General features: G+C 31.8%; 2 protein-coding genes across 3 annotated transcripts in view; one reads left to right on the plus strand and one right to left on the minus strand.

Moving 5' to 3' along the window:
* LOC127865746 (pituitary homeobox x-like) overlaps nucleotides 1-89 on the plus strand; it is a 42,687-nt gene extending 42,598 nt beyond the window's left edge. For both annotated transcript variants that reach the window (XM_052405689.1, XM_052405688.1), the window contains exon 3: nucleotides 1-89. This exon is cut by the window's left edge and continues 1,620 nt beyond it. The gene's annotated coding sequence lies outside the window, so the exon portion shown is untranslated.
* Nucleotides 1-5,000, minus strand: part of LOC127865748 (ankyrin repeat domain-containing protein 40-like) — a 176,449-nt gene that overhangs the window by 99,176 nt on the left and 72,273 nt on the right. The gene's annotated exons all lie outside the window — the stretch shown is intronic.

The raw sequence follows: 5,000 nt of genomic DNA on the forward strand, positions 1-5,000 counted from the left end.
AAAATCATCCGAACCGGGACTTATATAACTATTTATTAGCGATTTGTCAAGCGATTAATAAATTGTGAATACATATTTGTAATACAAGAGTTTATCGTGTGTGTTATAATATTAATTTAATACTAATTTTGAATTTGTTATGTACATTGGAACTGTCAGGGTAACACTTCCCTTTAAAATCGTCAGCAGTGTTTGAATAATTTGAAAAGGGCATATGCGGATATGTTCAGCTATATTCAGGTACATTTTGCTCATTCTGCTATTTATTATTGTATAAGGTTATACGAAACAAATAAAACACATCACATTTTATAATACTTACAGTTTATATCAACGGCTTTGATGTGTAAAGATTTTTTCTGCCAGCAGCCTTATATTGAAAATGCAAAGTGAAAATGAAGTAAGTGCTTTAAGTTGTTTATTTATCAGCACATTAAATCATACAATTCATCGCTAATTATATCGCAAAAATAGAAGGGTTTATTGGCCCTGTCTAATGCAGCAACGTGTTAACTAATGTCATAAACATATATACTTAAGGCAAAAATATATATGATGTTTGTTTCCGCTAACATCGCCCAAAAAGGGTATGTAGTTTTGCTTTCAAGTAACATTACTACTCAAAATCAACGAAAATTTTGTACAATATTTCGTAAAATAAAGCTAGACAATTAAAAATCATTGTTCCTTCCGGCAATCGCCGAAATTTCAACGCCAGATGTGGTCTGGTAAAATAGATGTTTGTAGATACAAAATGCTCGTTTTTATTATTGTTTTGCATATTTCATTCCATTTTAATTTCCCGCAACGATATCTATTCATAAGACACATGAACACTAACATGGTACCATTTTAGTGTGCGTGTGTCGTATGAATAGATATATATCCGCGAGAAATTACAATGGAATTAATTGTGTCACAAATAAATAAAAACGAACATTTTTTATCTACTAAAATCTATGTAATCATACCACATCTAGCGTTGAAATTGTGGCTATTGCTATAAGGAACACTGATTGTTTAATTTATTTTACGAAATTCTTTACGAAATTTTTGTTGATTTTGAGCGTAATAGAGACTTTAATTTGATATCGTTGATTTTGTTTTTTTTAAACATAAGTGCCTTAGTTATTTCTAACGGTAAACTGTTATTGTAATAAATCGAATGTTAACATTCTATCTCCGCACGTAGAAATTAATAATGTGAATATGATCGAATGAAGCAAAACTGATGAAAACTCAACCTAAAATTGTAGCAAAACTGGTAAAAACTCAACCTAAGATACAAAACTGATGAAAACTCAACCTAAAATACAAAATTGATGAAAATTCAACTTAAAATACAAAACTGATGAAAACTCAGCATTAAATACAAAACTGATGATAACTCAACATTTAATACAAAACTGATGGTAACTCAACCTAAGATATAAAAAATGATGAAAACTCAACATTAAGTACAAAACTGATGAAAACTCAACCTAAAATACAAAACTGATGAAAACTAAACCTTAAATACAAACTGATGAAAATTCAACATAAAATTCAAAACTGATGAAAACTCAGCCTAAAATACAAAACTGATGAAAACTCGACATAAAATACAAAACTGATGATAACTCAACCTAAAATACAAAACTGATGAAAACTCAACCTAAAATACAAAACTGATGAAAATTCAACATAAAATACAAAACTGATGCTCAACCTAAAATACAACTGATGAAAACTCAACATTTAATACAAAACTGATGATGACTCAACCTAAAATACAAAACTGATGAAACTCAACCTAAAATACAATACTGATGATAACTCAACCTAAAATCCAAAAAGCGCAGGGTTTGCTAAAACTTTACGGTCGGTCAGTTTATGGCAACAATACATTTTTTACGCCTTATGTATTTATATTAATGAAAATATTTCAGGACAGTATATGTGGTCTAAAATCAAACACCATGTTAGACAATTTTGTTTTAAATGATGACGGACTGAAAATAAATAATATAGAAACCAAACTGTTGTATTACGATCAACTTCTACATGTAAGTTATATACTGAACAAGAACAGCTTATAAATAATATGTCCAAAAATAGTATAACATAAAAGCAGTCGTTATTTACCCAATTAAAGCAGCCGTTTTTTATCCAGCAAAGGTGTTGTCAATAAAAGATCTATACAAAAATCAAATGCTAATATTAAAAATCCCTTTCTGATTAATAATAAGATTTCCTCGCCTCACACTTACTACATGTGCACAATTTACATTTGTGTTCGTGTCAGTGCAGTAAAATGCAATAAAACTCGACTTTGAGACGAAAGAGTCGTCATTTATGAGTCGCCGTCTTCAAACCATAAAGTAGTTGTGAAGAACAAAATAATGCTGTAACTTAAATAAATATATATATATATATATATATATATATATATATATATATATATATATATATATATATATATATATATATATATATATATATATATATATATATATATATATATATAAAATTAAATATTATGTTTTATACAGTACACTAGAAATAAAGCAGTTCTTAAGCGGAACTAATGCACACGCTGTTTCGCTTTGATGAAACTAAATATTATTGCACTGTTTTTGTTTTGATTGGTGTTCCGAACTAAATATTTATGACAATTTGCAAAAAAGTACACGATTCTGAATACGCCAAATGCGTACTTCATGCAAAACAATAATAACGATGACGTATGTAGCTTTGTTTGAAACATATTGAATGTAATTGTGATGTACCATGTACAAGGAATGAAGATTATCGCCATGCAATAGATGGTACATTCTCAAACGGTTCATTGTCAGAATGTGAATGGCGGTTACTATACCATGTACCACACTGGTTAGGTAATGCGCAATACACACAATGAACTATGATTATCCCGAAAAGAACATATTCCAGACCAAAACTGCAGTGTTCGATGACATTTTGATCGTGAAAATTTTGTATGTTTCCCCTATTGCCTGGAATTATTCTAGACGCATCCCCTCCCGGAATGGCCATGGGTGCCCCAAACTTAAAGTATGTTAATGATCAAATTAATCAGATGCGAATTATTGCTAAAGTTTAGCCCAAACAGGTAAATTGGATTGCTAAAACAGCCTGGTCATACGCGTTTCATTCATGTAATTAGGTTTATTAGCCCAGCAATATGAAACATGAAAACAAGACGTGCTTTGTTCAAATTGCCTCTAACTTCATGTAGATGGGCAAATACCATTTCGGAAAGTTTTATCATAAACCGCAAAATGAAATATACATCCAAAGTAAAATAGCACTCTAAAGTCCAGATGCAGAAATACTGGAATACTTCAAGTATTATCAGAAATAATGAATATATTGTTCTTGTCGTGTGGTTTCTTTCACATAATTATTAAAAATGGATTTGCGAGATTACATTATTTACGAATTAATCGAACTAAATAAATTGAACACATTTCATAAAATACCAAAATGTGTTGAGGCATGTATCGCTAAATAATCATAGCGATGCGAAGACTCAGAAATATGGTGACATCATAAAGTCAACGAAATATCGGGTTAGACAGGGCCAATAAACCCTTCTATTGATGCGGCATCCGTTCTTCGTCTGCGGTGTCTTTTAGGTAAGGAACACTTAGTCATGTGAAAAAAGCAAAAACGAAGCATGAAAAAGAAATGTTTATCACAATATTTGTAGCCATACCGAATGCGACACTAATCACATTGCGACACTGCCCGAACTGTGCGCATTATAAACAAAGCACTTTACATGGGACTTTAGCTAATAGGCAACGAAAACAGTCGTAAACCATTGAAGTAATTTAATTAAAGTGTATAACAATATTGTAACATTGCACACTAACCCGTAGCTCCAGTAAGTCTGCTTAAGGTATTCGGGACAGAAAATATCCGGATTAAGTTGCGGAAACGGCAGTCAATCGTGCCCCGTCTCACTCGGAATTACTCGTCGATGTCTTTCTACAAGACATATGCTCACAGCGAAGGAAGCCGTTTACATGGCCATCAGAAAATAATAGCATCTTTGAATATGATATCAACCTTGTTTAAAATTTTGAATCTAGATTACATAAATACTGAGTGTGAGTAATTTTTGCTTTATTAAATTAATTGAAACAAGAAGAAACGTTTGCGTTAAATATTTGAACTTTTAATCTTGGTGAGATGTAATTGTCCTTATACAATTTAATTGTATTGTTCTTCACGGTGGAAGGTGTTCAATGTATGAAAGGATATTGGAAAAATACTTTTCTCATATATGAAAGTAATGTAAAAGTTATCCAATATTCATTTCATAATTTTGCAGTTTTGTGTTCTATAAGACACAGATAAAAATGCAGCGTCAAACTTAAATTCATCAACAACCAAACAATACTGTATTGTTTCACTTATACGGTAAATATATCAGACATCTTCGCCAGATAAAAAAAAATGTCTGTGTGTAATATATGTCTAAAAATTGCATGCAATCAAGTTATATTTATTTCATTAAATATACTAAGTAACAAACATTTATATACGAGATTGTTTTACACTGCGTAACCCTGACTTTAGCGTCCTCTCGTTGAAAGGAACGGGCCAGCGGGTGCAACGGTGTAACTTTCGTTCGACTTAAAATGGCTTCGTTACAGAATGCGCAGTATGACGAAACACAAACATCGTGGTGCTACACGATACCGCTGTTTGCGAAAACTTCGCTAGCAGCGCTCTCTAACATAACAAATAATATAGAAATCTGATCTCCGTTTAGGGTCCGGAAGGTTACACAATACTAAGAAATTTGCTCCAGAACGTTGAAATTTTCGAAACGCAAGCATTTTAGACTCGTTTTCTCAATAAACGTTCGGTTTGTGGAGGTCACGTGCGAGGGGTTACGTTTACTGGAAACTTAAGTGCACAACAAATTCCCATAAGTTATCAAGGGTATACTTTCACAGTTGATCATCGGAGATCCCTTGTCGAAATTAACG

This window comes from Dreissena polymorpha, chromosome 2 (assembly GCF_020536995.1).
Source record: "Dreissena polymorpha isolate Duluth1 chromosome 2, UMN_Dpol_1.0, whole genome shotgun sequence".
NCBI classification, from domain to species: Eukaryota; Metazoa; Mollusca; class Bivalvia; order Myida; family Dreissenidae; genus Dreissena; species Dreissena polymorpha.